At 47.9% G+C, this 24630-nt stretch overlaps 1 long non-coding RNA gene across 2 annotated transcripts in view; it reads left to right on the top strand.

Annotated features, from left to right (window-relative positions):
* The first annotated feature begins 1120 nt into the window (after positions 1-1120).
* The window catches only part of LOC141411533 (uncharacterized), an 83865-nt gene continuing 60355 nt past the window's right edge, over positions 1121-24630 (top strand). For both annotated transcript variants that reach the window (XR_012436357.1, XR_012436356.1), the window contains exons 1-2: positions 1121-1969; positions 3473-3611. This is a non-coding gene — a long non-coding RNA (uncharacterized lncRNA). The remainder of the gene's footprint in view (positions 1970-3472; positions 3612-24630) is intronic.

The following is a 24630-nucleotide window of genomic DNA, read 5'->3' as shown; positions in this document are numbered from 1 at the left end:
CTTCCCCTCTCACTACCTGCAGTATGAATTTGGGCACAATCCTGTGACGTTGTCTTCCCACTGTGGGCTCCTGATGGCTTCTGAAAAACAAGACCTACAGCTACTGCTGCCCACATTCCACTGAAAGCCGCAGGACCTTCTCTGCAATCCTGGCATTTGTCCCTGGCTCTCGTGTGGGGCGGTTTCCTTGGCCTATCTTCATTTCTGTTTCCTTCTCTTCCTCCTCTCTGTCTTCAAAAGCCAATAAGGAAATCCTGGTTTCCTGGCTCCTGGCCTTCCTGTTTTTATCCTACAGCCCTCCGCAGGGCTGTTGTCAGGGGTGGAGGGAGCTGGGGGCCACAGGCATCATCGTGAAGTGTTTGTGGGACTACCACACCACTTCTTCCTATGTTGTTAAGTGACGGGGGTAGCCAATGGAATGACCAGGATCCTAAAGCTGTCCTTGGCATTGCTCCCAACAAAGCTGACTGTCACTATTGCTCACTCTGCAAACCTCAGAACTCCCAGCCTCTCCACCATCACCGTCCCTGGACCACCTGGATCTGTGGTTTTCTGTTCTCCGGCTGCCCGCCCACCTCAGGGAGACTTGAAGCAGGAGTCTGGCAGGTGGTGAGGAGTGACTCAAGTCAGGACCCCAACACAGCCTCATGACTGCTGGAGTCTCTTTCCTCTGCTTTCCTGGTGTTCCTGGGAGGTTTTGGATGGCAGTTACTCGACACCGTTTGAGCCTAGAACACAAACAGTTCCCTAAGGAGGGGACCACAACAGCGACAGCCACAGCGGAGCCCTGTTGCTTCATTTGGCACCAAAGATCTAATGAGGTGTAAATCCCAGAGATGCACTCGGGGGCACAGAGTCACTGATGCCAACCGGTGTGATTAGAGGGCGCCATCTGTCATAGAACCTGCACTGTACTTCACCTGGACTTGTCCTTGGGTTAAAGTGGGCTGTCCTGGGTTCTGCCCCAAAGCCCAAGAGAAAGAAGAGAGCGAAGAAGTGGGAGGGAGGGAGGGAGAGAGAGAGAGAGAGAGAGAGAGAGAGAGAGAGAGAGAGGGAGAGGGAGAGAAACACTGGCAAGACACTAGCTGCTCTATGCTTTATGGGCTGGTGACCATGGAAGAGCTCCTGGGCCCCTGGTGCCTCCTTTTCTTCATCTGTAACATAGGACTTTGGCAAGTTGGATGAACAGCAAGAAGGCTGTCATAGTAGGAGCAAAATGAGAGGAGGAGGATGGAAAGAGGCTATTGTGGAGAGAGTGGATGAACTCAGAACATGAAAATGTTCACTTTATTTATTTTTTTTAATTTGCAGTGCTGGGGTTTGAACTCATGGCCTCATACTTGCTAGGCAGGAGCTCCAGCACTTGAGCCCCTCCACCAGCCCAAGTGTTCACTTTTTATTTAAGGATTTGGGGGGCACTTTAAGCAGGCAAATAGCATAGTCTCCTTTGCCAGTTAAAAATGGCAAAACTGACTCAAGTTTGCTTAACCAAAAGGAGAAAGTTATTCAGCCAGCAGGTCTGGACTTGAAACAGGGTATAAGCCTTCTCTGCTCACTCTGCACCCCAGTCCTCATGGCAGAACATGGCTGCCAGTGCTCCCTGCCTTTCATGTCTTTGACCTCTCTTGTTGGGCAACTCAAGGATGATGTGTCTCAGTTCTAACAGGCCTCAGCTAAGGACTTAGGGGCTGGCTTGAACTGGGAGTCCATTCTTGGACCAATCAGCTGTGTGTCTAGGGTGGGACATTCTGGTTGCTCCTGAGTAAAGCTGGGGCCCTCAGCCGGAAGGGAGAATTCTTAATGAGAAGGGTGAGGGTAAAGGGCAGAGCAAACACTGTCCAATTTGCCAGAAAACCGGAGGCAAAAATGCACCAAGAAGCAGTAGGTCATGGAAGCTGGAAGACATACTGAAGGGAAGCTCTGTGCAGCCATTTTGGCACACTCACCAGGGAATCTCACCTAGCCTAAGGTAAGGGAACATCCCTGGGGAAGGCCTTCAGCCGCCATCCTCAGGAAAGTGCGAGGGAAACAGGGAGGGCTGTGGTTCCAGCTAAAGGAAGCTGCTATGGTGGCCTGGAGTTGGGAAGGAACTTGTCACTTGTCACAGAAGGGACTGGGGGTAGAGGAAGGAGCTGGCTGGGTGGTGTTAGCCATGTTGAAGGCAGAGCACCTTTAAGAAAGACTTTCCAAAACTTACAAATGTGGTGGCGAGGAAGGAAGCCACGTTCAGTGTCTGCCATGTTTTCATTTTGGAGGAGGGCGTCGTTGCCAGGCCCACCCAAGGATCCCACCTTGGTTTGATTTTTCTCGTTACTGGCTAGGCCTAATCTCTGAGAAGTGGGTTGTAATTTGCAGGTCACTGTCCCATAGAGAGACAAGCAGTTTCTGTGTGGTAAGGGAGACACCCCAAAGGTCATGCTTTATTGCTCTGAAGGACTAGTCGGTGTTGTTTCTAACTTTAAAAATTCACAAATAAATTAAAGCTTCAGTACGCCCTCCCTGGGTCTCTCCTTAATGAGCTAGCTAAGTGTTTGACACGTGTTTATTCACTGTTAGTTTAAGAGTCAGGTTTTTCTCCTCTCAGTGTTATTCTCTGACAGAGTGCCCTCCTAAGTGTAATGAGAAACTATGGAGGGTTTCAAGCAGACAACGGCCACAATTAAAGTTGCCTGTGGACTCCAGCATTAATATTCTTCCAAGAAAAATTAAGAGAGCCTGGTTCCTATTGTTTACCTTCAAATGGGAGCTTTACCTCTTAGGGAAAATAGTCAATTTGGTTGAGGACGGATCTGCTGTTGTCATATCAAGTGCACCTGTGTTACAGGGTCTTTCTGCAAACGCGGGGTCCCTCATCATCACAGCGTCCACTGTGTTATGATTTAAAGCAGTGAATGATAATTTATTGTAACAGGATCTGAGCTAATAAACTCCTCTTACAATTAAAGTGTTTTAGAAAGCCTTCTTTTCTCCTGGGTCTTCCCAGGAGGTCGAGCTCTAACACAGTGGAACCACTCTGCTACCTGGCGTGTTGATTGTTCATCCACTGTGTCAAGTGTCAGAGCCCGGCCAAGTCTTTAGTGTTGCGGTGGGGGGAGGTCGGGAAACCAGCCTCCATGTCTGTAAATTATTAAATATGAATTTAAAGTCTGTTTGGAGAAGTGCTGAAATTGCAGGTGCTAATTGGAGAGTCCAAGAACCAGTGCAGGGCTGCAGGAGGAGGTCTGGAATCATCTGGAGCTTTCTGTAGTCTGAATGACAGAGACACCCTACTGTGGTTTGGATGTTAAGTGTTCCCCAAATGCCCATGTGTTAAAGGTTGAGTCCACAGCTTCGTGCTTTTGGGAGATGATGGGAACTTTAAGAGGTGGGGCCTAGCAGGAGGTCTTTAGGTCATTGACTGTGTGACTATGGGACCCCAGCCCCATGAAGTGACTTGCTTTGCTCCCCACCATAACATGCTGCTTTGCCACAGGCCCAAAAGCAACCTGGACTGAAACCTCCAAGACCGTGAGCCAAACTAAACCTTTGTCTCAGGCACCTGTTACCTCACCGGAAAGCTGACTGACACATGCTCACACAGGCCAGCCTTGCAGATCTAATGGGGATGTCAGGTAAGAAAGGGATTGGCTGGAGCTCTACCATGTTCTTTCCATCAACCCTCCCGCATCTGAAGGGCTGTTACATCTGGACTCAGGGAGGGAACCTAGGCTGACAGAGGGAGTGACTGACCCACCTGAGGTCACATGGCTGGGAGGTGGCTGAGAAGACTGCATCCAGGTGTTTTGGATGAGACGTGGCTTCTTGTGATTTGCAAACATTCTTCACTTCAGCTGCTATTTTTCTGTAGTGTTTATGCTTGAAGGAAATCATGCAACCTGATATCATGGAAAACTCACCGCTCTCCCTTGCAGAGCTCATGTCTGGCTTTAGGCAACTGGGAAATGATAGTTCCCAAACACATACCCCACTGCCTTTGCTGTCTCTAGCTGTGCTGAACACCTCTGTCACGTCGTTACTTGGATGGCATCTATTCAGCAAAGCTTCTGTGGCCACCCTGCTGCAAAGCAAAACCAACATGGCCAAGCCCTCCTGTCACCCTGTTCTATGCCTTCTTTCTCCCTTGACACCCATATCTCCTGCATACCCCACGTACTTGTGTATTAGCTGTATCATTTATTGTTTGTCTCCCCTAATAGCATGAAATCATGGAGAAGGCAAATATCTGTGTCCCTTTCCTTTGCTTGTGTATTTCAAGGGTGGGGAAGAATGTCTGGGATGTGATCGGTGCTTAGTACCTACGTGCAGAGGGAATGAATGAACGAGTGCCTGTTATGTAGCCATTTATAGCTGAAGGAAACCCAACAAGGAATGAGGACCAGTGTTCATGTGCGCTCGCTCGTTCTAGGCATTGTGCAAGGGCTTGCATCACTGTCCTTTAATGTGTGTAATACAGCAACTGTGACAAAAGGACTGTGAGACCCTGGTACCACCAACAAGGAAGAAAGGAAGGAAGGTAAAGAGAAAGAAAGAAAAAGGAAGGAAGGAAGGAAAGGGGAGAGAAGGGAAGGAAGGGAGGAAGAGAACGGGAATAGGAATAGTTAGGAATATTCATCTCCAAGTTTTGTGTGGACATATGTTTTCGCTTCTCTTGAGTAAAAGGTGAAATTGCTACGTTGCGTAGTCACTCTGTGTTTAACCTTAGAAGAGACTATGCATCTCTGAGGAATCGTGGCCTAGCTATTTGCATGGCACCCAGAGGATTTCTGGAACAAATATAAGGAATTGGATCCCAGAGACCTTTCCTGTCTCCCTGGACTGTCCCTCTACAACCCTGGGAAGGCTGCCATGAGATAGAACAAAGCTCGGGATAGGGTGAGGGAGGGCCTGGGGTGTGTGGAACCCACTGTGTGTCCTGGGGCTGGCGTTTCTGTCCTCGGGGCCTGGTCTCCTCACCTCACATGGGGGGCGCGTCAGGAAACAGGCGATGCCTCTCCAATAGAAGCACACACACCTACGCACATGTGTGTTCTGACATATTTACTATAAAGTCACTGATAGAAGTGATGTAAACAACTTGAAAATAGTTAACTATCAATACTCCTTATTATAAATTCCTCAAATCCGACTGATTTTCACAAAATACTTCTGTCAACTTGACCCAACTCTTACATGTCAGGGAACAGCCACTGGAGACTGAGTGTGTCCCCTTGGGAACACTGGTGCTCACCGTGAAACAAAAGGAGGACACATGCCAGACTGTCCTCCGTCACCAGCGACACAGTGGCCTCTCTGCTGAAGTGGGCATACTTTTTGAAGGTTGAAGTTTGTGCTGCTGAGCATAACGGCTAGATGCCAACACTCCTCGTCACTAGCTTGTTCTCTCGTTTTCCTAAGTCCACACAATCTACAGGGGCCAGACTCTGATCCAGAATCAGGAGGGTCACACTTCAGTCCGTAACCAGCAGTGTGGCACCTGCTTTGCTGCTTTGCTGTTGGAGCCCCGGCTGGGAGCCCTTTCCTGGGGTGTCTAGAGCAGGGTTAGGGACAGAGGCTGGCCAGTGGGGAGAGGTGACAGAAGGGGGAAGGAATGAAGGCTGTGTGTGCTCAAACTGTACAAGGGGAGGCGTGCAAGTGCCCTCAGCCATCATGGTCCTGCCATGGCCTGACTTCATATCATGGGAGCAGCATCACCCTGAGTGGGCAGCAGAGCACAGAGGTCAAAACTGTGAATCTCAGGCCAAGTCTGGCATATCATTCATTAGCTGTGTGACCCCTGGGAGGTTACTGACCCTGTCTGTGCATCACGGTTCTCATCAAAGAGTAAAAATCACGCTGGTGTGTCCCTGACACAGTTGCTATGAAGATTAATTGAAAAAAATGCATATATATATATATATATATATACACATATATATACACACACAGATATCTATTTATAATTAGAATAGAGATGATTCTTAGTGAGTCTGGCACTTTGTAGCTACAACTATACTTGGTCTCCTTCTCTCAGGCAGGTGTCTCTAAGCGGATGGACCCCTTGTCTCCTGTGTCTTTGAGCCCTGAGGGCCAATCACAGTACCTGTAACTTAATAGATGTCCAGTAAGTGTGTTGAATTAAATTGAGTTAAAAATAAGTACCAAAGGTATTGGAGTGATTTAATGGCCAGGATTAGATGGCCAAGAATATTCAGTCATACGTGGAGTCATCCAATTATTATATCATTAATTCATTTGACAAATAACATTAATGGCTTTATTGAAATACAGTTCCCACAGTGTGCTATTCACCCATGGAAAGTGTATAATTCAGGGTTTTCAGTACACTTGGGGAGTTGTGAAACTGTTGCCCTATCAGTCTGTTTCAGAACATTTTGTCACCCACAGGGTCACTCACTGTCCCTTTTCTCCCAGCTCCTCAGCCCGGGCAGCCCCTCGCCTGCCCTCTGTCCCTGCTGCCTGGGCCTCTCACGTAAGTGGGTGTGCCCTGTGCTTGCTTGGGTACGTGACAGTGTTTCTTTCACTTGGTGTTTTCTGTGGTAGAATGAAAATTTTATCTATTTTTTTTGCGGGACTGGGGTTTGAACTTGGGGCTTCGCACACACAAAGCAGGCGCTCTCCTGCTTGAGCCACACCTGCAGTCCATTTTGCTCTGGTTACTTTAGAGATGGGGTCTCGTGAACTATTTACCTGGGCTGCCCTCAAACCTCAGTCCTCCCCATTTTAGCCTCCCAAGTAGCTAGGATTGCAGGCGTGAGCCACCGGCACCTGGCATAGGATGAAAGTTTTTAACCATCTGCTGAACACAGGGAGATAAACCAGAGAGAGAAGCTCCCATCCAAAGTGTCTAGTGTAGAAAACACGTCCCCACAGGGAAGCACACAGGATTGTTCCAGCCAACCCTAATTAGAAACAGCCATGGCGTCCATCGACTGTGAATGGAGACACACGCTGTGGTCCATCCACACCACAGAACACTACTCACCCCACTAAGGGACAAAACACCAAGGTGCAACAGCGTGGGTGAAACTTGAATCAGCATGCCGAGTGCAGCAACCAGACACGGAAGGCAAGAGGCTGCATGATGGCACTGGTGTGAACCTCTAAAAAGGCAAAGCCATCCTGACAGAAAGAGCGGGGATTGCCTGGGCCTGGGGAAGGCCCACTACAGAGCAGCTGGAGTGAACTTCTGGGGGACAGGGGTCCCTCTGTGCTGCCCGTTGTGGTGATCACACCTCCTATACGATGAACAGAATCAAGTCTACAGTAAAAACGGGTGAATTTCATTGTACTTCAGTCGGAAAAGAACAACCGCCAAAATGAAAACACATGGTTGCAAAGCTACTGTTTATCAGCTGCTGCGTACCAGGTCCAAATACTACAAAGTGTTATGGTAGCAGTATGAATAATAGTGAATTCATAATAAGGCAGGTGGTGTCTGCTACCTACTCAACTGTGACCCCACGGAATTCAAGTGCAGGAGCGCTCCCTCCAGTGTCAGGGAGCAATCAGGAACAGATGAGGTCATGGGGGTTGGAGGTTGTGCTGGGATTAGTGCCTCTAAAAGAAGAGGAAAAGAGGAAGCCTCTCTCTCCCTGTCCTCTCTCTCTCTCTTTAAGGCCGTGTGTGGACGCAGTGAGAAGGCAGCCATGTGCACACTAGGAGGCCCTCACCAGAACTGGCCTCCAGGCCTGTGAGAAGATACACTACTCTTGTTGAAGTCTCCCAGGCTGCAGTATTTTGTCCTGGCAACAGACTGACATTATGAAAACCCATTTTTACAGAAGTCGAAATTGAGGCATGGGGAATTTGCCCTTTTGTCAAGCATATCTGGAGTCAGTTTAGACTTTTGATAATTATTCTTTTTTAGTTTGCTTTTCTTTTGGTTTTTGGTAATTTTTTTTTATATAGCTGGCCTTGAACTCTCAGTCCTCCTACCTATTCCTTCCAAATGCTGGGATTAGAGATGTGCACCACTATGCCCAGCCTTCTAATTACCCCCCGCCAAGAAACTACTCCTGTTCCCCTGTCAGAAAATATGGTTTGGAAGTGGTTCTAGCTTCAGCTCATAACTTGATCCAAATTGACCAGGTCATCATAATCCTCAGGCCCCAAGGATCAGTTCAGGGCTGGGAAGTGACTCTATTAGAGCCATGGAAGCATCACACAATTTCTGCTGGGACTGCTAGAACAGAGGCACTTTCCTGATAGATAGGAATCTGGTATGATGTAGGGCAGGAGCTGCAGCAGCCATGTTGCCACCATGAGGGAAAAATACACTTAGAATGCTCTGGGAATAGAATCATTAGAGATGGAGAGGAAAAAAAAACAGATTTGTGCCCCTGGATCAAACTGACCTGACCCTAATACATCTCTCTCTCTGCACCCTTCAATTACACATACCATCAAATCTCCCCATTTCTAGTTTGTCACCCAGCTGGTATGTGCTCAAGGACACTGTATTAAATGAAAGTTGATTCTCTTAGCCGCTTAGCTCTGGAGGAGAAAGAAGAAAGGAAGGCCACTTTGGAAGACTCATTGGGAAAGCAGGGTCAGCCATGCATGTTAAAGCCCTGTCCTTCCCCTGTGGGCTGTGTGTGTCTGTGGCCACATCTCCTGGTCCCTCTAAGTCTCTGCCTATGTGAGAGGGGAAGGATCTGCCCCCATGAGCTGTCATGGAGTTTAATGAAGATCATGAAAAACAACTCAGGACAGCATCCAGAAAATGCTTGCCAACGAAAATTATTTTATTGACTGAAAAGATGGACGTGGAGACCAGGAACTCCAGTGCCTCCCACTCAGTTCTCATGGGTTGTAAATACTTTCTCTTTTTGTGTCATTGCAGGATGTTTTGGATTGTAATGATTTTAGTAGCACCAGGCTCCTCAAGGGAGGCTTAGAGTCAAAGGGTGGGAGGGATCAGAGGTGATCAGAGGTAATCAGAGATCACACCTGTAATCGAAGCTACTCAAGAGGCAGACATGGGGAGGATCAAGGTTCAGGATCAGCCTGAAGAAAATGTTAGCAAGACCCCATATCAAGAAAGAAGCCAGGCACAGTAATTCATGTCTATACTCCCAGCAGAATACTTAAGAACCAGGAGTCTGAAGCAGGTAGATCTCAGGCCAAGTCTAGCCTGGCTGTGTAGCAAGACTGTCTATAAAATATAGACATATATTTTATGTCTATATAAAATATAGAGGTCAGACCCCAGGATGCAAACCCTGGTTCTTCCACCTCTGTGCTGTGCGTCCTTTGTCACCTCTCTGTGCCTTCTCTTTCTCAGCCATAAAATGAGACTATAGACAGCCCATACGCTTAGGGTGTTGGAAGGACTAAGTTAGTTCATGTGATGTGCTGAGCTTGGGGACTGGCAGGTCCTGGCAGCTACACTCTCTCCTTTCTTCCTTCCACCTCCTCCTTGAAGTAGGCATTACTGTCTGCCATTTCACAAATAAGAAAATTAAGGATCTTAGAGTCACATGGAGATTGCTTAAAGTTCTTCCAAGGCAAGGAAACACCCAAGCGAGGACTGAGCCCTTTGCTCCCAAGCCTGGCAGTGCTTCTCTCTGCTACAGGACAAATGCCCACAGGAGGACTAGTGGTCACACCCTCAATCCATGTAGACAGGAGGCCGTCACAGCTGGGCTGGTGCCTGCGTTCTCGGGCTGAGTGCGGATTTACTTTATGAGAAGTAGAAAGAGGAAGTGCAGCCTCCTCTCATCCTTCCCAGCCTACCCTAGTCACAGGTTGGGACACTTCAGGGTGTTCTGGACGCATGGATTGCCATAGTCTGCAGCCGGCTCTAGCCTCTTGCCTACCAAAAGTACTGGGGACAACTGTACTCACTCCCAGAAGCCCAGGGCTGGTGACTCCCTCACCCCTTGGCTGGGGTCACTCTGAGGTGAATGTTCTGCCTTTCGTATTCAACATGTCTTCTGGCATCTCATTTCTGTCCTTTCACATCTGGGCCTTGGTGCCCAGGACTGAACTTGCTAGTTTCTGTGCATGTAACCTATCACTTGTCCCAGGGCTGTGCCTTTCACACACAAGCCAGCCACTCCAACCCCTTCACTGAGCTTAGACACCTGGGTCATTTTCCACCTGCCCCAGGGCCAGGCGACAGGAACAGCCAGAGCTTGCTGAATTATTCCCCCAGCCAGTCCTAAACCTGCTCACCCTGCCTCATCTAGTCCTTCTAGAAACCATAGCAAGGCTCTTGCCCACACTTTGCTCTGGCCCTTCCTTCAAAACTGGCTGACACTGGTGCTTGTCAGCCACCAGTGTGCGACATGATGTGGTCTTCCTCTTGGGAACTGTGAGGACCAAGTTAACTGTTCAGTGGCCATCATCTCTGGATCTCTTGGCCTTGCCATAGCTAAATAATAATAAAACCTCTATTTTAAAACCCTCTGTTTCCCCCACTGCCTCATGGGATTAAGGTCTAGTTGCCCATGGTGGGAGCCGGCTGGTAATGGCCTTTGTTGGCTGTTTTCCCTTCCCCCTCTCTTGTCCCCACTTGCCTGCCAGTGTCCCTGCATCTCCCCAAATTAGCCACCTGCATTCTCGTCCTTGTCCCAGGGGCAGCTTCCAAGGGAACAAAATTAAGTAAGCACAAAATTGGATCTTTATTTTAAATACAGAGAGGAAATAAAATGGGAGACAAGGGACTTAACTGATGGCTTTTGAAATATCTTACACGGGCAAGTTTTACAAAGACGCGTAGGCACACGAGCGCACTAGAGCTCTTGGCAGGTGTCCAGGTCCTGACGCACAATGGATCTCCTCTGTCCCCTCCACACCGCCGTGCCAGGCAGTGCCCCTGTGGTGAGGGCACTTAGTAGCTGCTCCATAAATAATAGTTTAACAGATGAATAGTCTCTCAAGGAAACACAGGCTAGGCAGAGCAGACCCCCAGCTCCTCACCCCTCTCTTAGGTATGCCTGGGTAGGCATCCTTTGAATTCCCTTTGTGAGCCATGCTGGTTCGTATGGGCACATATTTTTTTTCTTTAAGTGAGTCTTCTTTCTTGCACGCTGGGAGTCAGGGTCCTTCAGAGCCACCTTGCAGTCTGCTAATCTGGCCTGCTGCCAACAGACTGTGGTTTAGCTTCCAGATGCTAATTCTGTCTTATTTCCATAGTTTTGCTGGGACGGGATGATGAATGCCTCAGTGCCCCCGCAAGGAGGAATACTTGGTATTGGCTGATGTTTGATGAGGAGTGACACAGACCAGAGGAGGCTCCCAACTCCCTGTGGAGTACTCTTGACCAGGTTACCTTCACAATGAGTTTACTCATTGTAAAATAGGGATAATGATGGTAACCACATTACAAATTACTGAGAACAGTCAATGAGCTAACAGGTGCAAGTCTGTCATGCAGTGTCTGAACACCTAGTGCTCAATAAGTGTAATAAGACACCCAGAGACTGTCGACCTTGTAAGCTGAGGTTTTTCCATGAAATCCACAGGCCTGGGGCAGGATGGAGTTAATTCTAAAAACTGACATTTTACCAGTTTCTAGAAGCTTTTTAAGTACAGGCAGGCAAGAAATGGTTTAAAGTGAACAAGGACCATAAACAGTGTGACTTGTTTCTGGTGGGGGTGGTTCCCAGGTGACTATCAAGGAGCCAGGTCCCTCTGGCAGAAACACAGGGGGTTCCTAAGGGACACGGTCTCTCCTGTGGTCAGTTAGTTCTGAATGATTTGGTGGCCCAAGTAATCTGGTTAACCACCAACAGCATTAAGTAACAGGGAAGTAGAGAAAGAGATCAGGGAGTGAAGTAGCCGGCAAGGGTGTGTTCTCTTGAGAAGCTTCACATAAGAACACAATCTGTCAGAAAGAAGAATTCCAGAGATGACAGAAAGAAAGTGAGTAGCTTGGGTGTGGAAAAGAAGTAAAGAGCAAAGTGGAGCAGAAGAACAGGAAAATGGCACATGACTCCAGAACGATGGGCCCTAAGGACAGCCAAAATGTGTCCTTAATAATAAATGACACCATCTTCAGGTATACATGGCCCCATTCTCCATGTCTATGTCTGTGGCAGACATCACTAATCAGTCACCACACTCTTCTTGATCTGGGATCTATGTTATCAGCACTGATCCACCACGCTGGCATTTGAGTTGAAACCTCTTTGGCTACCGAGAGCTAGCGGCAGTACTGGAAGGCAGACAGGCTGTCTCTAGAACCTAGGCTTTTAGACTCCTTGCTCTACTGCTACCAGCCAAAGAAAGTCTTAATCAGAAAAATTTGAAATTCTAAGACTGAACCAAGGGGGATTAAGTAGTCATGCTAGCAGTGATGTTGAGAGCCCCAAATTCAACTGAACTCACATTTCTGTGCATGTGTGTGAGTTCTCAAGGCAAAAAAAAAAAAAGAAAATTAAAATGTCTTGAAGATTCCTTTTTATAATTAAGCCTTCCTTGCCTGCTCTCTGTTACCCATGCTGACACGTCATCACAATAAACAGTGCCAGGAAAGGCAGCACTCCTGTCCTCTGCCAGCGTGGGAGGAACTGGGGCATCACACACAAAGCTCCTTGCTTCAGTCAGCTGTTTTCAGGGACCTGCTTGTGAGCCTTTGAAGCTGCACGCTGCACTGGAGAGCTATGGGATTGATATATGTGTTTGCTTCCAAAGGACAAGTGAGCTTTGTGATCTCTGCAGAATGTCTCTCTGGAAATTGGCCTTCGGGTGGGCAGAGGAGAGAAAGTCCCCTCTGCTATGGAAGCTGAGGAAATGGCTCATTTCCTTCTGACCAAATCAGAGCTGCTCCTGAGAGAACAAGTCTTCACCACCTTGTTTGGAGGAGCCCTTTCTAGAAGCTGGGGTTTCTTTGAGCAAGGTGAAGCATTAGCGATGCCCTTTGTACTTGCAGGACTGTGTGGGAACCGAGAAAGGTACAGCCACCAGATCTGACAGAGGGACAGCTGCAGGAAACACAGGGACCTGAGTTCTGACTTTGAGCCACTAGTGGCTGATTCTGGACAAGGCACCTCAGTTCTTTAAGCCTCAGCTTCTTCATTTATCAAAAGGGAGTAATGTACCTAGTTTCCTCCCCTCTTCCTTCCTTTGCACCTCTCTCTCTCCACCTCCCTCACTCTTTCTCCTTCCTCTCTCTCTCTGTCTCCCTCTCTTCCTCTCCTTTTCTCCCCTCTTCTCTCTCCCCCACTTCTTTAAGAATAAGTGAACAGGGTATGAAAATGCATCAAATGTCTGGCACAATGGCCTCTAATCAGTACAAATTCATGGGCGTGATTGAGAGCTCTCTTGCTTGCAAGAAAAGAGGTGGCAAAGATGGCCACCAGCTCTTTGACCCCACCTCTGACAGCCTTTATGACACTGGGCCAGTCTGCAGCCCAGGCTAGAGACAGCCTCCATGTGCCCTTTCTTGAAAACCTGCCTGTGGAAGTGTCATTACCCAGACTCACTGCTGACACCGCACCTGGAGCCTTCAGGTGACCGTCCCAGCAGAGCCACCTGCCTGCCCTGCCAAGGCACCAGTCACGCAAGAGAAGCCACCTTGGACCCTCAGATGAGCCCCTCTGCCAGCTAAAATGCCACATAGTGACCCCAGTCAATGCTGCATGTTGCTGAGCCCTATCCAGATAGATGCTGTTTTAAGCCGTTAAGTTTTGGGGTATTTGTGGCACAGCAGTGGGTCCATTGAGCTCTTCCTTTGCCTCTTCCTAAGCAGCTTTTTGATCTTGGATAATCTCTCTCCAAGCTTCAGTAAATAGTCAAGAACAACCCCTGCCTTCAAAAAGGAGTCTTCACTAACAGATAATTCCAGAAAAGTGCTTGGGGCAGGGCCTAGTACATAGCAAGCACTCAACATGCTATAAGTGATTGTATTTCTTTCCTAGACTTTTTTTTTTTTTTTTTTTTTTGGTGAGACTGAACTCAGGGCTTCCACTTGCAAAGCAGGAATTCTACACTTGAGCTGTATCACTAGTTCATTTTGTTGTGATTATTTTGGAGATAGGGGTCTGGAGAACTATTTGCCTAGGATTGGCCTCAAACCTTAATCTTCCCAATCTCAGTTTCCCAAGTAGCTAGGATTACAGGCATGAACCACCTGTGCCTGGCTCCTTTCCTAGACTTTGCTGATGGCGTACTGAAGAAGGGGTAAAGGGAAGAGAGCTCTCAGGCCTTGTACACTGGAGGCACCTCTCTACTTATCCCAATGAATAGAATTATCCTAATCATACTTAATCCTGTTCTTAGGAGGGTATTTAAAACTGCAATCTGATTTCCTCTGAAAAAGTTGCCCTAGTGAGCCCATGCAGTTTGCAAGGGCATTAAGAGGCCTATTCTCTGTCTTGAAGTCAAAACGAGCTCCTCTCTCCTGGAGGATGTTTGCACACATGTGTTGTGTTGTTTACATGGTCTCCCTCTTATTCTTCTTTCTCTTTTAGTTTCTTGAACTTTTCTTCCACCCAGGGTGAGGGCAGCCATGCCTGTACCGAGGGGATCATTCAGTGCCCATATCTGGCTATGGATAAAGCTGGTGGGATATTTGCACTGGCCAGCAGGTTGGGACCCTGTGCCTACATTTGTGACTGCTTTCCACAGTGTATAGGTCCTGAATCAACTCCTGGCTCCCCTTGGCTTGCTTTTCCTACTGACTGTAAATCTTAGAGCCCGAAGGTGTTCCATCAGGCCACTTCACCATGTGGCTTTAGGGGAGAAGCTGGAACTCATGACATGAGGGGACTGAGGCTGACGAGGAGGCAGGAGGTAGAATAGCATAGCAGGAACACCAAAGCTTTGGGATCACTGATTAAGGAGTTCAACAAATATCCCTAGGGCCCCCACCAGGTGCTAGGCACCAAATCAGAAACATTTGGGTCTGATGCCCAGTTCTTCAACCTAAAATCTATCCATCATCCATCCAGCAGAATGGCTAAAACAACAGATTCAGTCCCACGTCCTAACAAGGAGCAATGCAAGTAGAATGCTCATATATTGCTGGTGGGAATGTAACTTGGTCCAACCACCTTGGAAAACAGTCTTCTAAAGCTGAACATTTCCCTCCTAAGTGCACCAGAAGAAATGTCCAAGAATGTTCATAGCTGTGCAATTTACAGGACCCACCAACAGGCCACACCCCAAATGCTCTTTGGTACAGAATAGAGGCCATCCCATGGAATATTTGGCTGCCATGAGAATGGATAAGCAAACATCACCTGCAGCAGACAGGAACCTCACAACGTTGCAAGAAGGATGTTTGGAAGAAGAGAGTAGGTATTGTCTGTGTTAGTGTTAGGTCTCAACTTGACATCATTTATGCCATCTTAAATTCCACTTGACCCTAGAGTTGTTTGACTCCTGTAGAGAAGGGCCCTCCAAGGGAAATGTCCTGTTTCCCAGCAGCTTTACCAGAGCACAAGACCTAGTTCCTTGACTACCCCTAGCAACAGACAATGGACAAACCACAATGGAACCCCCACCCCAACCTTTACCAGGCCCTTCCTTTCCTATAAAATGCCCAGTCTGTAAGTGGCCGTGGGCTCTAGCATCTGGTGGAGACCCTCTCCTTGTCTCCTGAATAAACCTGTACTGACGGTGAGCCGTCTCTTTGTCTATCTCTCTCCGATTTTCAGTCTAACAGTTGGGATGTGGCTTGAGTGTCACCCCCAAAGGGTCATATCTAGAAGCTGGATTTCCAATTTGGGAATTTTAAGAAGTGATGGAGCCTTTAAGGGGGTGGGGCTTATGGAAAGTGGTTGGGTCATTGAGGTGGGGTGCTACCCTTGAAAGTGATTAATGTAGCTCTCACAGGATCCTGGCTGGATCCTTTTGAGTTGTTACTCTGAATGCCTCTGGCTTGCTGTCTCACCAGGTGATCTCATCTGTGCTTCCTCTTTTGGGATGCCATCACCAAGAGGTCCTCATCAGAGGCTGAACAGATGTGACTGCCTGATCATGGACTCTCAGCCCCAAGAACTGTGAACTAAACAGACTTGTTTTCTTTGTACATTGCCTGCCTTGGGTATTGTGCTATAGTAACAGAAAACAGACTAAGACACACTAGATGAATCCATTGATGTGAGGTTTACTACAGACAAAATTAGTGGAGGTGTGGATGTTAGTGAGAGGGAGGGGACAAGAGTAAGGCCCCTGGGCCACTTATGGTGATATGTTCTTTCCTGATGGAGATGCTGGCTATGTGTTGTGTTCACTTGGCAAAATCTATCCAGCTGTTTACTTATAATGTGCATATTTTTCTGAGATCTTTAATGAAATGAAATGAAAGATTATAAAAATGTTGGCCAAACTTAGTCAAATTGTTTTGCCTCTTTAAGTTTGCGTTTTGTTTTTTTAACCTAGGGTCTCACACATGCCAGGCCAGTACAAGCACCAGACCCATACCCCAGCCCTTCTGCTTGTTGTTTGCTTTTGAGATGTGTCTTGCTACCTTTTTGTCCACCTGGCCTTGAACTTGTGATCCTGCTGCTATCGCCTCCCGAGTAGCTGGTATTTCAAGTGTGCACCACCAGATCAGGCTTAGGCCTGCTTGTTGTGGATGTATGCGTTGGCTGTAGGAATATTGTTATATCAAGACCTAATGAATGTGAACCGTAATGTGAACTGCTTAAAATCTGTGAAGAGCTTCACAAATGCTGGCTGTTATCCTTGTTATTATTTTTGTTAAGGGTAATTGAACTTCTATGAATGCCTCATGCTTTAAGAAAAAAAAAAATTTAAAAAAGGAGAATCCCAGCACTCAGGAGGCTGAGGTAGGAGGAGCACGAGTTCTAGGCCAGCCTGAGCTGCAGAGTGAGACCCTGTCTCTAAATAAATAAATAAAATTAAAAAGTAGATACATAAAATAAATATAAAGATATGGAGGGAGTACCATTATGTTTCAGATGAGAAAGAAAGAAAACAGCCCTCAAAGAGGCCTTCCTAAAGGTTTAGATTATTTTGTGAGTCACGTCAAGTTACTGCAGAAAATGAGAAAAAGGTCCCATTTTTTAAAAATGCCTCCATGACCCCTAAATCTCCTCTCCTAAATGTGCTCTGGGGCCAAAACTTTGGGAAGAGAATGTCATACTACCTGGAATATATGTTCCCCTGGCCTTTCTCCATGCATGTAGAGCGTGACTGAGGATGGATTTTTTTCAGTTTTTCTGAAGCCTACAGTGAGATTCAATATCTGCCTCTTGCCCAGAATCCCCTCGCTCAGGGGACCATGTCAGAAAAGGGCCCTGCCCCAGCCTCAGCGCGATGGTGCAGAATCGCCCTGGGGCTCTGGCTGAGCAAGGCACAGCTTTTCCACTCTGGCTATTGCATTACAGCAGCTTAGAAAGTGCAATCCTGGACTTACCCATGAGATGAAAAGCAGATGCAGCTGCTCACAGCTGTGAGAGGAGAAGGGCCTCCAAGGACACCATCGGCATATGGCCACAGTCCCCATGAAGGGATGGTGCTGGGGGTTCCTGGCAGTGAGCTGGGCCACTACAGACAAGTGCATTCTGGAGGTCGAGGTCCCAGAGGCTTAAGTGTGCCCAATGTACATAGGCAGACATGACACCAAGGCCTCACTTGAAAGCCAGGGAGAATGGATGCTTCTTGGCCCCAGGGGATGTCACATGTCACTCTCCCCTTAGAAAGATGCAGTTCAAGCTCCCTTCTCTAACCAGAACCTTCCCCCCATCAAAAAGAGGAACCTATTACCCCAGAAAGCCCCTGGCTGCTGTCATGACAGTGAGAGAAGCTAGCATGATTACAGTGTTGGGTGGTACCAAGTTTCTGGAGGACAGTTTGATGGTATGAGTTACAAATCTTGAAGGAATGCAGCTCTTCTTACCTTCGGTGTTGATCCTAAGGAGTTTTGATCAAAGTGCAAATTTATTTATGATATTTTAGCTCACTTATTATTTGGTAAGAGTCTTGTACGTGATAAACTTACTAGGCTACCCACACTGTGTACTAAGACAACATAAGACAGACACTCAGGGCGTCTCTGTGAAATGCCTCTCACCGTCCTCCCATCTCATTGTCCTCAGAGAGGCCAAAGTCACAGAGCTAACTGGATGGGGAGCTAGGCTAGGGTGGCTTCCTTTGACTGAGGTCACAAACTCCTGACAGATCCTAACCCATTTTTTGTTGCCCAAGCTCAGAGTGAGATGGGGCTCGGGCCCCTGATCCCTGGAGTGTTCCCTTCCGAGGGAGGTGAAATCTACACATGTGTGATGTTCTGCAACTCCGGTCCCCAGAACCCGGGGTTATCAGCCCAGCAAGGAAGGAAATCATCTGAATGCCTGGCAGAGTTTGGTTGACCAACTTACATTTAATCCACACTTGGAATAGTGAGTAGCATAAAATTAATGTCACAGGGCTGTGTTTATCGATATGGAGAGATGTCCCTGTCACATTACTAAAGGGAGCAGGATAATTGTAGCACAAACTTTTTTTTTCTGTTGGTCTTTGTGTGTGTGTGCACAGAAACACCAGTTTACTAGTTGTTTTCTCTGGTAACTATCGATAGTTATTTTTTTCTTTCTATTTCTCGGACCTTTCTGATTTGGGGGTAATGAGTCTGTATTCTGAGTCTAATTGGAATAACAAGCTATTTCCACTTGCTGGGCAAATAACTTCTTCCTTCTGTGACCCAGAGGACTTGGTCATGTAAAGCATTTTTTTTTTCTTTTTGTGGTGCTGGGGTTTGAACTCAGGGTCTCGCATTTGCTAGGCAGGTGCTCTACCACTTGAGCCACTCTGCCAGCCTCTGTGCAAAGCATCTCGTTCCTTGTTCTTACAAAAGGAGGGGGGTCTCTTGCAGGTGACAAGCACCTGTGGTGCCCAGTGCTCAAAGCACACGCCCTACATCTTCTGCACCTGTCCCCTTGGTAAAATGTGGCTTTGGGGCTCCGCCTCATGAATCCATGACTAAGGATTCACTTATCCAACCCTGACTCTGCCTTGTCCCAGGCTTTTACCCTGGCCATACCGTGAAGCTCTCGTGGCCAAAGAAGTCTGAGAGAGTGGGGCGCAGAGGGACCAGCCAGCCTGCTCCACTTACACAGCTGCTGGGTGGGGGAGGGGACTCCAAACTGGGGGCTCAGGAAGCTGGAGTTTTTGCCCCCTCTCAGGTGAACCATGCACCGCTACTTCAAAGTGTCTTTTATCTCAAACCATGCCCACTGTTTTCTATTAAGAAATCTGGAGCACAGCTGTAATCCCAGCACTTGGAAGGCTGAGGCGGGAGGATTGAGAATTCCAGGATGACCTAGGTTACATAGCAAGTTCCAAGCCATTGTGGGCTACATAGTGAGGCACTGCCTGGAAAAAAAAAGAGAGAGAAAGGGAGGGGAAGGAAGGAAGGGAGAGAGAGAAAAGAGAGAGGAAAGAGAGAAAGAAAGGAAGGAAGGAAGGGAAGGAGGGAGGGAGGGAAAGAAAGAGAGAGAGGGAGAGAGAGAGAGAGAAAGAAAGAAAGGAAAGAAAGAGAGAGAGAGAGAAAAGGAAGGAAGGAAGGGAGGGAGGGAGGGAGGGAGGAAAGAAGGAAGGAAGGAAGGAAGGAAGGAAGGAAGGAAGGAAGGAAGGAAGGAAGGAAGGAAGGAAGGAAGGAAGGAGAGAGAAAGAAAGTCAGGTGCTGGCAGCTCACACCTGTAATCCTAGCTACTTGGTAGGCTGAGATCGGTAGGGAGGAACACAGTTTGAGGCCAGCCTGGGCAAATAGTTTATGAGACCCCGCATCTCCAAAATAACTAGAGCAAAATGGACTGCAAGTGTGGCTCAACTGATAGAGTACCTGCTTTGCAAGCATGAAGCCCTGAGTTCAAACTCTAGTCCCATCAAAGAAAGGAAGGAAGGAAGGACGAACACTACAGAGTTGGGCTGTTCTATCTGAAGAATGGACAAGGGGGAAGATGTGTACAGCATCCAGGGCCCCCCAAAGGCCCGTTCTCTCCCTCTGGGGACTCTGAAACAAGCTTAGGGACATGGTTTGGAAGGTGGGACAGCTGAAGAGAGAAGGTTAACATTGCCTGAAAGCACCAGCTTGTTCTTTGCAGCATCAGGATGAAGGGAAGGTAAAGTTGTCAGAATCAAAATGGAGTTGCTGCTGTCAACCTTAACAAAATAAAAATAAAGCCAGGAGGTTGTGAAGGAAGTGTTCGTATACACGACTGCCTGATAGTGACTATGACAAAAGATTATGCCAACCTCACAAGCTAGATGTTAGATGGTCAAAGCTAAATGGTGATTTCAAAGCTTGGAAGAGTTACAGTGTTCATGTCACCATGTGGGCTTCTTATCCTGGTGGCAAAATTGCACCCAAAAGCCATACCCCCATTCTTCCATGTTCATTAGAATCCAACGTGAATCAGTGGGGAAGGTGACCCCTTCCCAAGTCAGGAATTCATTCATGGTCATCCTGTTCCCTTTCAATGGCAATTGATTTGAAAATGGGTATTAACTTCTGACTGTTAGGACATTGTGCAAAGTATGCTGGAGACTTCTGGGAGAAATTTTCCTCTCTGACAAACCAGACTTGTAGGCTAGCTTCCTGCTTATCTTTCTTTGTCTTTGGATATTGTTGTGAAAAGGTGGATGTTTGAAGTTGCTGTAGCCATCTTGCAACCATGAAGTGAGACATTGCTATGGTATCAGAGTGGAGAAATCAGTGCCTGTCCTGTTTTGTTCCACCTCTCCCATCCTACACCTGTGACTTCTTTGGAAGGATGTCCCCCTGGCTGGAGCCACTTTGCCTGCATGAGCAGAAGCAAAAGGGCTTGGGTTCCAGTTCTACCAATGCAGCCCTTATGAACCTTGCTTCAGAAGCATGAAAGCCCTGCTTCTGTGTTGTGTTGGGACAAACTCTGAGGCCTACTTTGCACTCCAAGTCTCCTGCAGGATCAGGCTGAGGCCAGGACTTCACTAGATGTTAACCTTTGCTTGGCATGCTGCCCCCCCCACTCTCTGCCAGTCACCCCTGGGAGCCCTTCCTTAATCAGTCGTTTGCACACAAATCCTTCGCTCCTTCTGGGGGACCCTGTATCACAGAGCTCACACATCACAGCTGCACTGTAAATATTTGTTACCTGAGTGAGTGAATGAATACACGAATGGATGAGGGAACTGGGGAAATCACAGGCAGATGGAATCGGAGCAGGTGATTATACTAATTACAGCTTCTCCTTCCTTCCCTCCACCTCTGTGCCTTTGTGGAAACAGGACGGCCCCTGGGCAATTTCTCCCAAGCTCTGGAAGGCATGGGGTGACTTCTGGTCTAGTTGGGCAGACCATAAGAAAGTGAGGTCATTTTCCCAGGGAAGAGGAGAGGGTTTACCACTTAGGACAGGACCCTAGGGTGGGGACAAAAGTGGCTGAACTTCTGCACTGTCTGCTGTCACCAGAGTGTCTGGAGGGAATGACCACTGCGGAATGACTCAAGCAACCCTGTGACCTCAACTCCAGTTTAATTCACTCTTTCGCTTCCATTAGCCAGTGTAGGGAAGGGGGACACAGAGGGGAGAGATGACATATTTTATTTTCATGGCATTTTTATTCTGAATGACCTGCTGGGTCAAACCCACTCTCCTTTCATGAATTATGCATTACAGGAGCCTTTTGCCTTCCTAATGGCTTTTGTTGAATTCGCCTCCTAGAAAAATTGACCAAAAAAATCAAGTATTTCAATTAAAAACTTCACCTCTCACCACATCAATTGACATGTTTTAACTGGGAAATTCATAGCCTAGGATATTGATAGAACTTCAGGCTTGCCAGGGTCCTACAAATCATCCAGCCCTTTCCCCTTATTTCATACACAAGAAAGCTAAGAACCCAGACATGGAAAATGACTCACCCAAGCTCACACAGCTAATGAGTGTCAATGGCTAAAAGGGGACAACCAAGACAGGAATGTAAAGCTGGGTGTAGTGCTTCACTTCTGTAATCCCAGTACTTAGGAGGCTGAGCAGGAGGATCACGAGTTCCAGGCCAGCCTGGGCTACATAGCAAGATTTTGTCCTTAAAAAACAGAAAAGGAGGACAGACATGCTGGCTGAGTGACTCAAGAGGTAGCAAGGCCAAGGCCCTGAGTTCAGCGCAGTACCACCAAGGGGGTGGGGGGACTGGGAATGTATTTGATTCACTTTCTTTGGAGTGCAGAATTCTTTTCTGCAAGGATGCCTAGAGTGGGAGGACAGTTGCCATGGCTGCAGAACAGATTGCTCACAGCCTAGTAGCCTGAAACAGGCACTCAAGGTTGTGCTCTCAGATTCTTGAACTGGGAAGTTGACAAGGGGAAATGGGGCTGGCTTCTGTCACCCCACAGTATCTGAGAACTCAACTGGGTTCATCTGCAGACTTGTCCGTTCACATGAGTGGATGCTGTCTGCTGCCTGAACCCTCACCGGGAATTGTCCTAAAGCATTGGCATGAGGCCTCTGTGTGGACAGGACTTCCTCACAACATGGCAGCTGGGTTTCAAAGAAAAGAGTCCTGAGAGAAAAAGAGAGAGAAGGAAAGAAAGATGGGTGGAAACTCCTAGGGACTCCAGAATCACTCATGGTCACTTCCAAAGCATCTTGTGGGTCATAGCAGTTATAAAACACAGACCATTCAGTTTCAAGGAAAGGCAGAGTAAGCACCACCTGTCCATGGAGGAGCTAGTGCCACCATAAAAGAGAGTGTATTGAATTGAACACTCATTGGTGCTGCCATCTTGGAAAGTACAGTCTGCCACAAGAGTCAGGCTCTACCCATTAAGTTTAGTTGAGCTGTTTGCTGTCTGTCTTGCCTACTAGATTACAGCCCTGTAAAGGGCAAGGTGTGTGTCCATTGTGCTTGCTGGAACACCTGGTATAGTGGCTGCAGCTGAGCCAGGCTAAGTTTTATTTGGAAAGTAAGTATCAAAAAGAAAGTCTTTGGCTAAAAATACACTCAGATATGCCTTCTCCGGGTACTCTCCTATTCCTCAAGAATTTGAACACGACCAGCAGCTTTTCTAGAGAATTGATTGATTGATTCATTCATTCATTAGTTTACTGTATGGGCAGACATGGGAGGGGCACATGGCCTAGTCTTGGGGTGATCAAGAAAATGTCCTGAAGGGAGCAGTGAATAAGTGGAGACTTGGGAGAAGCTAGGGGAAGGGCAGGGGGAAAGGCCTCTACCTGGGAGCCATCTCTGCAAAGATGACTGGCGAGCAGTGCAGCATGGCAGGCACATCGAGCTTGAGAGACAAGTGACAAAAAGGAAGTAAGGAGCTGGGAGAATAGTTTAAGTAGTACAGCATCTGCCTAGCAAGCTCAAGGCTCTGAGTTCAAACCCCAGTACCACCAAAAACAAACAAAAAACACTAAGGAAGTAAGGCTGTAAGGGAAAGCAAGACTGGGTTGTAACTAGACCTTAGATGCCACCTCAAGGACTTTGACCCATCCTTAAGAGAGGTGGGAAGACACAAAGGAAGTAATCTGAGTGGTGAAATGTGGATGGTTGGATGGAGAAGGACATAGGTGTGATGGTGGGTGCAGGCCAGAGCCATGAGAGGTCAGGGGACTAGTGCTTATTTCCCGGCTGACCTAGCGACTGAATTGATGTCAAGGGAGGGCTGTAGCCACTGCTCAGTCTCCGGTTATGAAGTGGATGCATGGTGGGGCAAGGCCCAGAACCAGGGAATCCTCTAGCAGGAGAGGCGTGGTTGTGGGCTGACAAGGATGTCAGTTTTTGCACATGTTAGACTGAGATGCCAGGGAGCATCCAAGTGGAGTTCTAGTGAGTGCTTGCATCCATGACCCCAAACTCAGCAGTGTGTGAGCCATGAACCTGGACTGGGGAGCAGTGGAGAGAGGGAGTGAAGGCACAGGAGTGGACATGCTTATGGGGAGTCCGAGGATTTGCAGAATGGTGGGGAGGCTGGGGAGAAGGCTGAGAGATCCAGGAAGGAGCAGAGTGGAGGGTCCATAGCATCAGCCAGGGAGGGGACATGGGGACTTTCACAAGGTTGCTTCCCCTGAACAATGGGAAGAGGCCAGCTGTCAGGGAGCCAAGGAATAAAAAGGAGATGAGAAAGTGCCAGATGGATGGATGGGTGGATGGGTGGATGGGTGGGTGGATGGATGGGTGGATGGATGGGTGGGTGGATGGGTGGATGGATGGGTGGATGGATGGGTGGATGGATGGGTGGGTTGATGGATGGATGGATGGATAGATGGATAAGGCATTCTAGCAAAGTCTTGACATACCTCCTTCTAAGTCTGATAATTCTGGAGACATCGGATGGATTTTTCAAGAAAACTCCCAAAGACGACCAGCCAAGAGGGATCTTTTCCACCCAGCTTTCCGTCCCAGAAAGTAATCAATGTGTGACTGACTTCAGCATCCCCCCCAGCAACCACATCTGTGTTAAATGCTTGGGGGGAGGGAGCTGTCATCTGGTGGCCATCAAACAGCTTTTGTGATCACATCTGTTGTTTTTGTCTGTACTAGGGCCACTTGTCATCATTTGGCTAACAGCATCCAGACCTGGGTGGGATTGACCCTTAGCCCTTGTTCCGGGGGTGGTCCAAGTCCCAAACCCAGCCAGTAAAACACATACCTGAAAATGTGGGGAACAGGGATCATCACCAGCCCTGTCAGGAGTGGAGACATCCTTCCAGCACAGAGAAGCAGATC

Source organism: Castor canadensis, chromosome 10 (genome assembly GCF_047511655.1).
Source record: "Castor canadensis chromosome 10, mCasCan1.hap1v2, whole genome shotgun sequence".
NCBI lineage: Eukaryota > Metazoa > Chordata > Mammalia > Rodentia > Castoridae > Castor > Castor canadensis.
Note: the sequence above shows the minus strand (reverse complement) of the source record. Positions and strands in the feature narration are given on the sequence as shown.